This window comes from Aotus nancymaae, unplaced genomic scaffold (assembly GCF_030222135.1).
Source record: "Aotus nancymaae isolate 86718 unplaced genomic scaffold, 86718_ANA_hifiasm-v0.15.2.pri h1tg000057l, whole genome shotgun sequence".
Classification (NCBI taxonomy): domain Eukaryota; kingdom Metazoa; phylum Chordata; class Mammalia; order Primates; family Aotidae; genus Aotus; species Aotus nancymaae.
Window position 1 is genome coordinate 21741374 of NW_026988471.1, and position 13803 is coordinate 21755176.

Consider the following 13803-nt stretch of genomic DNA (forward strand, 5'->3'; position numbering starts at 1 on the left):
TGCCAACTGTCCCAATAACAACTTTCATATTTAAAAGAAAAAATAAAGAACTAAAGAAAGGAGACAAAATAAATTCTATTCTTGTCTCAGTTCCAATCCAGGATCACATACTGCATTCCATTGTCATGCCTCTTTGATCTTTCATCTAAAACATTACCTGAGTCTCTTTGTTTAGTCTAACCTTTACACTTTGTGAAGAGCACAAGTCAGTTATTTTATAGAATGACTTGATTTTGTCTGACGTTTCACACATTCTTGGCAGGAATACACAGAAGCAATCTGTCTTTCTCAGTGTATTGTATCAGGAATCACATACTAATTTGTCCTAAAAATGGTAATAACTTTGATCTCTTGGTTAAAATGATGGTGACATTTATCATAAAATTGCTATTTCCCCTTTTTAATTAATAAGTGGACATATTTTGAGATTAAGTAAATATCCTGTTTCTCATCAAATTTTCACCCAATAGTTTCAACATCTGTTGATGACTCTTGCCTAAATCAAAAATTACTGTGGTGGTAGCTGAATGAGAAGCAACAGCTTCCTACATGGACGGGATGTACAAGTACCTCTGGGGAATGAAATGGTTTAAATCTGTACTTGGAAAATAAAGCAGTATCTATTTTTACTACAGTCTATAGAAAGTAAAGATCAACAAAATTGTCCTAGTTAATGGGAGTAGATAGAACATAAATCCATTTTCTGTGCATCAATAATTCTCGATGGAAGAGTGAGGTTTGAATCACTATCAAAAAGTCCAGAGGTTTAGACTGAGAAATAGTCTACCAGAGACATTTCTTTCAAGAAAAATTAACCTCCAGTTTAGAAAATGAAATGGCTGTTTTTCTCCTAAGTAATTTTTCTGTTTTTTATGGAAAGACACTTTGAATTACATAACAACCAAGTATTTTTTTCTTTTTCTTTTGAGAACACCTGCTAGGAAATTTAGAGCCTACACTGTGTCCAATTCACTGTGGTAGGTCCTTAGAATCTTTGTTCTTGGTCTCATTCCTGGACCATGCTATGTTTCCAGCTAGTTTTTCTTTCTTCTTTTACTCTGGCTTATTTATGTATCTTATATTTGTAGCTAGACTGAAACCTTGTGGAGTAAGGTGGGCATATGAATGAATTAACAAAATATGCTTTCTTTGTTTCATCAGTTGCTCTATCTCAAATATTCAGAAATCTAATTTCTCATCAACTGGAGCTATCTTATGTTGTCCCACCTGACATGACATTTTGAAGGAAGAGAGTGGTAAAAGAACTCATAGGAAACTTTAAGTCAGTGTAACTGATAGATTCAGCAACTTCCTGGTTTCCAGGACTCTGAAATAAGGATTGAGTTTGGTTATTGTATGTCAAATGTAATGGGACTTTCCCAGTATAGGTAAAAGAACACTGGGCCAGGGGTCAGAAGGCTCATTCGTGGTACAGTTCCACCTCTGCCGTTAACCAGGTGTGTGACATTGAATATGTTGGTTCAGCTCGCTGGGTTGCAGCATGTTATCAGAAAGTGGACATAAAAGCAACTAAGCTGCCCATCTCCCTAAACTGTAGAAAAGTTCAATATCACAGTGCTTCAAGAACTGCAGGGTCCAAGGATTCCTTATCATCTCATCTTCTGGTAAAAGAATCAATCAGACATTTAACAAGAGAACAAAGGTACAAATAATTTAATTTCAAATAATAATAAATTCTACAAAAACTGGATAGAATAAAAGATTCAAAACTGATGGGGGGCGTGCCTTATTTTAGATAGGAGGGCCAGTGAAGCCCTCTGTAAGGAGTAGATATTTCATCAGAGACCCAAATAATGGGAAAGAGAAAGCTATGCAATGAGATGAGAGTCTGTGAAGTTGAGACACAAGCCCAGGGGCAGGAACCAACTCAAGTACCAGCCAGAGGCTATGCGGCTGTCTGCGCCTGCGCAGGGTAGAGGTGAGTAGGAAGAGGGCAGGTGCAGCTTTTGGAAGCCAATCCCTCTGCAGCCTCCCCATTGAAAGCATAGGCTCTGAACATCTACAAACCTCAGTGCACCTCCTGGCTCTGCTCCTTGCCCATCTTGGTGCAGGTACATAACCTCTCAGGGTTGCGGTTTTCTCATACATAAAACAGGAGTCATAATAATAGCCATGACAGCAAAAAACAGTTGTGAGAATTAAGGGGAATAATGCGTAGCACTGTGCCTGGCACAGGTAAGCTCTCAAGAAGTATTAGCTAATATTATCTAGTCTACTGTGACTTCTACATCAATTGAACATCATGGTCCTCATAGAATAAACTGCACAACTCAGAGTTCAGGAATAGGTTATACAACTTTTCTATAAGGATAAGCAGGAAACTCCCCAAAGGTAGGGAACATGTCTGCCTTGGTCTCATGGCACCTAACACTGAAATGCACACAGTAGGTGCCCAATAAAATACCTAACCTGAGTAAATATTTGTGAAAGGTGATATCTGATAGTTGTAACAAGGCAGCCACAAAATGCAGGCAGTAAATCACACTCCCTGCACCCAACTCTCTATAAAATTCACAATGAGCACAATTTGTTTTTAAACTGAAGCTATGTGAAATGTTTTTAGATCACACTAACATATTCAGATGCATGCTCACCTTAAGTAATGTGTTGTCTCAGGAGTAGTCCCTGGATCTGCCATAGTAGCTGATTTTTATCAACAATTAGGAAAAGAGGCATTTGTTTGATTATGCACCCAATTTCTGAACAAGCAGCTCCTCAGCCAATCATTGCAAATACCTCCCCCCTACCACCAGCGTTTCCAAGTTCAGACTTCTCATTCTGATCATGCTAGGAATGTAATCAAGGCCCTCTGTGGAGATAAGTTAATTATCTCCTTAGGCTATGAACAAACACACGGGTTTGGTTTCTGACCATGTTGCCTAATGAGAGGACACCCCGGAAGAGCCGAGAGCCTGTCAGCTACTACCCCAAGGCCCTTCACGGCATCTGGGAGCCATGGCCCAAAGTGATTCTGGCCTCTGTCCCAAGTTCTGCACTACACCTGCTTCTGGTGATGCAGTGCTGGACACAGAACTTGGCTGTCCCTGTCCTCGTTCTCCCCGGGCCAGCCCAGCCATGCCCTGTGTTGCTGAGGTTGGGCTCCTGGAGCTCACCTGGCACCTCCTGCAGCCGAGGACATCTCCCAGCATAGGATGCCCCTCTGGAAAGCTGATCTGGCTCCGCTGAGCCGCCCAAGTTAGATAAGAAAGGAAATCAGCTTTTCTGTCCTCCATCACCAGGCTGCCAGGGACAGCAGGACCCAAAGACTCCAACAGAAATCACCTGCCTATCTCCGTGTTTTAAACTTCTGCTTTAATCCAGCTCAGAGTGGGATTAGCTGCCTCAGAGGCTGCTAATTGCCAGATGGCCGCTGATAGCCAACTGCAGAAGCCTGTGTGTCAGAGTCTGTTATGGGGCCTTAGGAAGTCATAACTGAAAGGGATCTTAGAGAGCCCAGCTAACCCTTCATTTTCTCATTATGACAATAGGCAAACTGAGGCCCAGAGGGGCAAGGCGGCTTGCTCTTGGATAGCAGTGAGTTTACAGCATGTGCCTGTGAGTTGCGCTTGCATTAGGAAGAGAAAGAAAAGGGCATTCACAGACTTCAATATACCCCTAGGGAGAGGCAGAAGCAAGAGGAAGGAGAGCTCATTTATTGAGTACCTCTTACATTCCAGACTTGATGTCAGCTGTTTTCATGGGTAATACCTGGGTCCTAGCCCTCAATCTGACAGGGAATGTGATCTTGGGTAAATCATTTCCCTCTGGGCAGGGGGCTGGGGGATTCTTAGTACCTTATATGCAGATTGAGAAGAGTAGACTGAATCATCTTCAAAGCAGTGGCTCTCTTTAATGTGCACCATAATCTTTTGGAGGACTTGTCAAAATGCAGATTGCTGGGCCCCAACCTGTTTCTGATGCAGTAGGTGTGGATTAGGACCTAAGAATTTAAATTTGAAATAAGCTTCCAAGAGATGCTGATGCTATTCAGCCATGGGCCACACTTAAAAGTGTATTGTCCTAAGATGTAGCCACCAACTCTAAAGTTAAACAGCATGAATGGGTCCATGAACAAGAAACATACACAAACACACACGAGCACACAAACACCTTTTTAAAAAGAGTAATCAAACAACCCGAACTAGTAAATTAATTCCCATGGCTCCAAGCCTTTGTTTTCTTAAATTCTTAAAACAGCTCCAACATTAACGTATTGCAACCCAAATATGAACTCAATTTTTTGTCCTGTACCTCACCTTCTTTCCTTGGAAAAGCATCAAGTACCATCTTACACTCAAGAAGCCTACAAGTCTGAATGAGAGGAGTTCACTCACACAGTCCCACTCAGAATGAGATCCTAATGGCATCCCAGGAAAGCATCTCAAGTGCCTTTATCACCTGGTACATCCAGATATGTGCTATATCCCCCATGAGGACCATAACCAGTGAGTGTACCACTGAGATAAAAGCAGGCCAGAAGTACTCACCATCATTCCTGCAGTGTATCCAGAGATGCACACACCTGAAATCCCCACCCGGAACATGGCCAGCCTGCTAGGAGATCTGCAGATTGTTTCCAAGAAACTTCTCAAACATGCATCAACCCAAATAAAGATGGGAGAAAATACATAAATATTGAAAAAGCCTGGGAAAATACCTGGAGTCCTCTGAGGAAAGTTTGACTCTTAATAAACTGTACTTGTCTTGCTTTGAGTAAAATTTTATATACTAGAAACTTCATCCCTAAGTTCGTATGTTGATTGGAGGTGGAGCCTTTGGGAGATAATTAGGATTAGATAAGGTCATCAGAGTAGGTCCCCCATGATGAGACTGGTGGCTTTATAAGAAGAGGAAGAGAGAACTGAGCTCACACAGTCGCTCACTGGGTGGCCATGTGATGTCTGCTACGTTGTAACACAGTAAGAAGTCCCTCCTCAGAGGTAGCCCCTTGACCTTGGACTTCTTAGCCTCCAAAACTGTAAAGAATGTATTTCTTTTTAAAATAAATTAACCAGTCTGTGGTATTCTGTTATAGCAACAGAAAATGGACTAAGAAAGTACTTGTGAGCCAAATATCCAAGATCAAAGCTACCTTGGAAGGGTCTTATGGATCGTGCAGAGAAAAAAATGGACAGAAAGGAAACTTGGGGTAAGGAAGCTAGAGAGACTCGAAGGGGCTCTGCCTCTCTGTTAGGATGTGTGGTGACTCAAGCTCAGGAATGGTTGACATTGGTAACATTTTTAGCTTCTGGCCCTATCAGCAGGTCGGCTATCATTGTAGACACAGTAAGTGATGTGGCCAAGAATACCACATGTGAGGAGATAAGATGAAAGATAAAAAGACACCTTTCCCAAATCCCTATGAGGCACTCAAGGGGCTTGATCTAGGGCTAGAGTCAAGGTTTGGCCAGAATGTCAACTAATGTTTGTCTGTCTCTCCAGCTCATTCCTTCCTACCTTTCTAGATAAGCACTGAAAGAATTTATGCTAAAAAGTAGTTGTATATAATTGTTATAAATGTAGTCACAAAACAGAATTACAAACGTCATAATCCTTCTGGTAGAATATACATAATGTAAAAAAAAATCCATTTAATAACATGAAACTTAGCAAAAAGTGATAATTTATCAACATGCACTCCAGAGCAGAGATAGAGGATCAAGTGTAGGAAAACAGAAAGAGTGGGAAAGAAAAGTAATGATAGGCATCTGAGATAGCAGAGAGTTCATGGATCATTGGCATTTATAATAAATGGTATATAAGGTTTCACTCTAATATAGCCATTAATAGAACTTAAAAGGTTTATATTTCATAGCAATTTTCAGAAATAAAATCAGAAAATATGGGTCACATGGAAGAAAAATACACCAAAATAACAACCCCCCCAGAAAAGAAGCCATAAAGAAGACAAAACTGAAAAACAAGACAGCAGAATTAAGACAAATCATGCTTTCCCTAAAGACAAACCAAAGCCAAGAAAAACAAAATCAAAGGCATTACACAACGCTATGAATATATTTAACACCTCTGAAATGCATGCTTAAAAATTAAGATGACAAAGAGGCAAGACATTTCACCCTGGAGTGATGGGAATGTTTTGCACTTGCGTGGAGACAGGATTGCACAACATGGTGGATGTGCTAAATGCCACTGAATTGTTCGCTTTAAAATGATTGATTTTATGTTCTGTGAATTTCATCTCAACAAATTATTTTTAAAACACACACACACACACACCAAAACCACTGCTCTTTTGGTGATGGCCCATCGTGGCTTTATAACCTTTTCCTCCTTTTCACCTCTATTCGCCTTCTTATCTTTCTCCTCCACTTTCTCATTCAGGCACCCACAGGATTTTTCCTTTGAGTCCTTCCATCATTCTGGATGGACCCGAGATACTGAAACAATACAGGGGACTTTGGTTTCTTTACCTCAACTTCATCTTCATTGACCTTCTCTCTGCCCCAGCCACCCACGGCCATTGTCACTGATTGGACTTGTCATCACTAAAAGTGCCACACCTCCTAGAGTCACTAAGTCAAACACTGCACGCCACAGCTCTTGACATTTCAACTGTGAAAGGAGACAGTTCAGATCCAAGAAAAGCCTTTTGTTTGTTTGGATTTTTAATAGGAGAGAATAAGATTTTGCAAAAAAAAAAAAATCCAATGGAAAGAATTACAATCAAAGGAAGAGGATGAACACACAGGAAGAAAAGGGAAATCAATAGCGGCGACTTTTGAAGATGGCAGGAAGAGATGGGGTCAGAAGAAAGGGTGGAGACGCTGGCCTTCAGAGTTCATTAAGCCTGCAGTTTATAACTACACATCAAGCTTAGAGAACGAGACCAAAGCAGTACTCAGAAAAATTCGGAGACTCGATTTTATCGCTTCAACAAGAAATGAAATACATAAACTAAGCAGCAAGCTTAAGAAGTCAGAAAAAGAGCACAATATTATGAGGAAATTGCTTTTAAAAATAAAGATATTACAAATGAATTATTCTTAATAAAATCTCCTCCAGAAATGAATGATTGTAAGAGTTGACTTTTTAAGAAACAGGAAAATATACAGTTGATATAATTAAGAAAAAAAGTGATTTAATCACATTTAAATCATTTATATTTAAAGTAAATATGAAGTTTACATTTTAGAAATTAAGTATTATTTCTACCATACTAATAAATCTGATAATTGCTATGAAAGTTTCTAGAACATCTATAAATTACCACAATTGACTCAAGAATTAACCCAAGTAGCTCATTAATCACAGAAAACCTGAAAGAGTTGCCACAGAATATATGCCTGTACATATATATATACATGTGTGTGTATATATAGTATGTATTATATATACACATATTAGGGTTCTCAAATGAAACAACACCAATTATATATATATATAAACATTATTTTATATAATGATCAATCTTTCTATATATCTATATGAATATAGAATTTAAAAGGGTTTATATTCCATAGAAATTTTGGAATGTATAAAAATGTATATTCCATATACATACAGATATATAGAAAGATTTATTATGAGGGATTGGCTCATGTGATTATGTAGGCTGAGAAGTCCCATGAACCCTTGTTCCTAAGCTAGAGGCCCAGGAAAGCTGGTGCTCTAGTTCCAGTCCAAGCTCATAGGCCTGAGAATCAGGGAAGCCAATGGTATAAGTTCCAATATGAGTCTGAAGCCTGGAGAACTGGGGAACTGATAATGTACATCGCAGACCAAATCCGAAGGCCCAACAGCACCAATATCTGAGGACAGGAGAAGACGGATGGTCCAGCTCATCCTCTTCTGCCTTTTTCTTCTGTTCAACTCCTCGATGGATTGCCCGATGCCCACCCACATTGGTGAGGACAATCTGCTGTACTCAGTCTACCTATTCAAATGCTATTCTCGTCTGGAAACACCCTCACAGGCACCTCCAGAAATAACATTTTACCAGCTGAGCATCCTTAGCTCAGTCAAGTTAGTGCGTAAAATCAACCATCACAATATATATTAATATATTTTACATGTATATGTGTGTATCTATATCGATATCAATATCTGTATCTTTTTTTGTGTGTGTGAGACAGGGTCTCACTTCATCCCCAGGCTGGAGTGCAGTGGCACGATCACAGCTCACTGCGGCCTTGACCACCCAAGCTCAAGCAATACTCCTATCTCTGCTTCCCAAGTAGCTGGAACCACAGGCAAGTGCCACCACACCCGGCTATTTTTTTGTTTTTGTTTATGTTGTTGTTGTTGTTGTTGTTGTAGAGATGGAGTCTCCTTATGTTTCTCAGGCTGGATATATCTTTTTTTAAGCCAGCTATACCCAGGTGAAACGTTCATGTTCTCAGGGGAGAGAGAATCCCACTGCTACCCACATTTGTAATTCCTTATTTACAATTCTAAAATCTCAAACACTCTTTTATCACAAAACATTTAAAGGCAAAATCTGACTAGAACTCATTTAACAACAAAATTTGACCTGAATTTATATGAAGCTATGTATATGGTCTTTATTTATTGTTACATATTATACTTTGAAATATTAATGTACTTTATTATGCACTCTGGACACAGACCTAACAGGGCAAGATATGTGTTATACAGTTTATGTATATATGTATATGCATATGTGTATATATGTATATGCATATATGTATTATATATAGAGAACATGCTATTACCTTCCAAAAAACCCAAATGTTCTGATTTTGGAAACATATCTCAACCCAGTGGCTGCAGGATAGGCCTTGTCAGCCTACATAAACTGTTACAGAGCATAGAAAAAGATGAAAAGTTTGTTAACTACTTTTAAGAAGTTAGCATAACCCTGATCTAAAATTTGGCAAAAGGGTTTAATCCAAAAAGAAAACTTCAGTGTGATTTGATCATAGAAGCAAAAAGTTTAAATAAGATGTACTTTTCACTTTCCATCCTGAGGACAAAAAATATGATCACCGTATGGGCTTGTGTCTCCTCAAAATGTCAACAGTGCTAATGTCCAGTACCTCAGAACCTGAGTGTATTTAGAGATTGAGTCTTTAAAGAGGTAATTCAGTCAAAATGAGGTCACTAAGGTGAGTACTAATGCAATGTGACTGGTGTCCTTATAACAAAAGGAAATGTGGACCTAGGTACAGAGGAAAGCCCATGTGAGGACATAGTGAGAAGGCAGTTGTATTAGTCCGTTTTCATACTGCTATAAGGAACTCCCGAAGATGCGGTAATTTATAAAAGAAAGAGGTTTAACTGACTCACAGTTCAGCATGGCTGGGGAGGCCTCAGGAAATTTGCAGCCATGGTGGAAGGCGAAGGAGAAGCAAGACACCTTCCTCACCAGGCAGCGGGAAGAAATGCTGAGCGAAAGGGGAAGAGCCCCTTATCAAACCATCAGATCTCACGAGAACTCACTCACTATCACGAGAACCGCCCCTATGATTCAAAGACCTCCAGCTGGTCTCTCCCTTCACACCTGGGGACTGTGAGGATTACAATTCAAGATGAGATTTGGGTAAAGATACAAAGCCTAACCATATCAGCAGTCATCTACAAACCACAGAGAGAGGGCTCTGGAAGAAGTCAATCCTGCCAACATTTTAATCTCAGACTTCCAGTCTTCAGAGCTGTGAGGGGAAAAAAAAGGTATTTCTGTTGTTTAAGCCACCTGATCTGGCACTATGTTATGGCAGCGCCTAGAAAACGAATACAATCACACTTTGACCTTCAAAAAAAAAAAAAAACTATTCTTACCCATCCCATCCCATCCCACTATCATAAAAACACCTCTCTTCCTTCTCTCTGGGCACCATCTTTGTGAAAAATCCAAAAATCCCAAGGACACTGACTGAGTACAAATAGTGCTGACTACTAGTTTTACAAGAAGAAAAAAGCTAGAAAATCTAATCAGTCCACCAGAGGGCCAAGTGTACTGCTGCTGTTATTCATGGAACACGCACACACACACGCGCGCACACACACACACATACACACACACAGTGGCTCCGTTGAAAGCAAGTGACCCAGTATCAGGCATCATCCTTATCCATGGATCAAACCTCTCATTGGCCCTGACAACAGCACCAGGTAGTCCAGTGTGCAAGCACGGAGTGCTAGAGGCCAGTGCTATAGACGTTCTCAGGACACATCATTCAATGTCTGAGCAACCAGTGCTGCTATTTGACTACTCAGCCCTTTCTCCGTACACTGGGGCATTTTCCTTAAAACACTTGCACTGTGCCAAAATGACTGAGCCCGGGAGGGTCCAGCCTCAGGCACACACTCTGATCTGATACCTTGCCCCATTGTCTATTTCCTGGCTCCCAGAAGAAAAAGTCCTTCCTTCACTCCACCCAAAGCCTGCCTATCCTGTCTAGAATTCTTTGTATTATTTTCAGGGGGAAAATTTGACCTTGCAATAGCCAAGTAAAACCTTACCACATAGGATCATGTAAAGCAAAAAGAGTATTGCTCCATAACTAAGTATAAATTATTCTAGGAATGCAAAGAAAGTTCAATATTATGGGAAAACTAAAAACCTCAACCTTATATCACTAAGTCAAAGTGTAATAAAGTTATAAAAATAAGAAGAAAAGGACCTTCAACCACAAGAAATAAGAAGGTGCTATTATTATCACTTAAGGATGAGATAACTCTAGATAAAGCATCAATTGATAAATGATTAGAAATATAATTGTTAATAATTTAAATGATTATTTAGAAATTAATGACTTCTTTCTATGCTAGTGTTAGCCAGTTAGAAAGTTACAATGGGAAAAATAAATGCCATTTACATGTTCACAAAATATGTAATATACATAAGAATGAATTGCACACAAAATGTAAGACACCTATACAAACAAATCATTATAAGTGGCTTCAGCTGTGCCTTTGCCCACAATTTAGAAAAGAATGTAAGATTTCTCTGCGATGAACACTGACCTGCACTCAGGTACATTTTTCACCCACGACTAGGCAGAGGTCACTACTCTCATCAGACTAACAGTTTTTAGTATTTAGTGGCTGTTGCCCTAATATCCAGCCTGGCTGACCATTTTCCAAAAGTAACATGTAACCTATAATAAAAGAACATCAAATTCACTGTTGCTCAGTGTTGAAAATAACACTATTGACGAGGGGAAGAGAAGAGCATTTTTCCTCCAGAGACTAAAATCTTCCTTTGGATCAAGCTGGACGGTCAGATACTCACGAGGCTGCACTACATCATTTGTTCCTTCCTGGGGACTACCTTAAGGGGCTTCCCTTTGGTGCTGCAGTGGCCTATGCTGAGGGACATTATAAGGAATGACTTCATACTTGCAGCCACATGTACTATTAAGTGTCATGGCACACACAGTTCACCATATCACACTGTCTCCTTTTCACTTGCCTTCATGGAGAACTTTTGTCTCTGGACTCAAAAGCAGAACTTCTTTGGTTCTTCTGAGTAACTTCTGCTTTTGTTGGTTTGAAGGCCATGCAATTCATGCAACTGATTCTCTTTCCTTCATCATTGGCTGCTAGAAAACTTAGGACCAAATATGCTGCACATTTCTGCCAAATATGGTGGGATTTACAGCATGTAAGTTGACTAAAGACCTTGTTTCTGGCCCCATCTTACATTTCGTATCCCTCTATGTCTTTCATTTTAATCATTGTTTACTTATCGGCGCACTGCATTTTAAAGCATGATACATCCATTAGATTATGCACTGACTTCATGGTTTGTCTTTTCCCCTATCCCTTTAATTTTTGTATGTGGGGCTAGTTCCTCCTCCTTTCCCAGATGACATTTCTCAGTGAGCTTGCAACACTTTTTCAGAGACAAGCACAGTCTCTGCTTCTACACTTCTGTTTGTCATCTGAACAGACACCACTTCCTTTTCATTATATTCATTTAAAAAATGCAACTCTTATGACTTTTACTTTTGACCAATAATGCAGATACTGAGAGATGTTTTGCCCTGTGATTTATCAAGGGCAGTCATGCCTATGCTGAAGTTCAGTATGGATGTGAAGACATTCCTTACTCAACAAACCTTGGCTGGCTTTATCTGGATGCTAACATAATGTCATTTAATATAGGAGGGTGTTCATATATGGTTTCTCTGAATCTTTAATAGTGCAGTTTTAAGAGACTGGAAAGGCAAGGCAGGGAGACGTGGGTCCATGGCAGAAGGCCCCCTCCTTTCTCTCGTGTTTAGAGCAAACCTGAGAGACTCAGGGGTGTTTCCAGGACCTAGTGCCTTTGTGATTTTTTCTTGTCTGTTATTCTTGTCTGAGGCTTGGTACTTTCTTATTTTTCAGATGAAAGAGTATCTTTGGCCCTTGGGGAAAAAAAACAAAGGCCCCATAGAAACGCAGAAGGACAATTTACAAAGGCCCTGACTCATGGGAACTTTGTGGTGTTTTTCTACTCTAGACATGAGGACAGGAATCACCAAGAACCATTTTTTTTCTGGGCAAGGGCCCAGGGAACAGTTAGCTGTGGTAAGTCGGGGAGACATAAGGATTCAGGTTCAGAAAGGAGGGGTATCATTTCCTAAAGCTGAAAGTGATGAGGAAGCAGCAGATTTGGATGATGAGAATTTCTGTTTGGGATCTTTTTCATGTGAGGTGGAACCACCAAGTAAAGATGTATTCATGGGCATTCGGACCTGGACTTCTCAAAGGACATGCAGCCTATAGACACAGACAGTAACAGCTATAAACCTCAAATCCAGCAGGATTTGTTGTTTTCCTCTAGCAAGTTACCTAGTTTTCATTTTCAAGAGCACACAGAGAATAAGTTTCAGATGACACACAGGAGGATTTCAGAGTAGCAGCACTGAATCCTTCATACAATGCACGTGACCAGGAATTCCTAAGTGTAATGTATCTTTTCTATTACTGCACAACAAATTATCTTAAATTCAGTGGCTTTAAAATGCACATATTTATCATCTCACAGTATTTGTGGGTCTGCTTAGCTGGATTCTCTTCTCAGAGTCTCATAAGGTGCAACTGAGGTGTCTGTCAGTCTGAGGTCTCATCTGGAAGCTTAACTGGGGAAGATTCTGCCTCTGAGTTTGTTCTGGTTGATGGCAGAATCATTTTCCCCTGTGTTTTTGGACTGAGGGCCCCAGATTCTTGTTGGCTAACGGTTTGAGACTGCCCTCAGTAACTAGAAGCCCTCACCATTCATAGAGCCCCTTGTGGGCTTGCATCAAGCCAGCAAGGAGAGTTTCTAGTTAAATCTGCTAACAAGAGTGAGACTCATAAAATGCAATATAATCCTGGAAGTGACAGCTCATCCCTTTGCCATATTGTGTTGGTTGGAAGCAAGTCACAGGTCCTGTCCACACTCAAGGGAAGGGACTGTACAGGATGTGAACAGGAGCTGGGGATCATGGAGGGTCACCTTATTGTTTGCATGTGGTCCACGGATGGGAGAGACATGGAAAAATAATTAAAAAGCCATCTCCAAGGAACAGGCATGGCAATGTGAGGCACGAGTACATTATTCAACATATATTCTGGCATGGAAAGCCAGATAAGACATGCAAAAGATTAGGAGTTTAGGCAATGTGGTGAGGAAAATAAGTTTTTTCTGTACCCATTAATCACTAGTGTTTTTTTCTTGGTAAATAATTTCATTGGTACAACTCTGCTGGGATAGTTCCTATCATCTATTTTAGACGTCTTAGGATGAAAGAAGGAGACTCAAATCAACTAGCCTGACAATAATTCTCAAAATGCATTATCTGGGGTATTCTTAAAAGATTTTGTTCGCTTTGG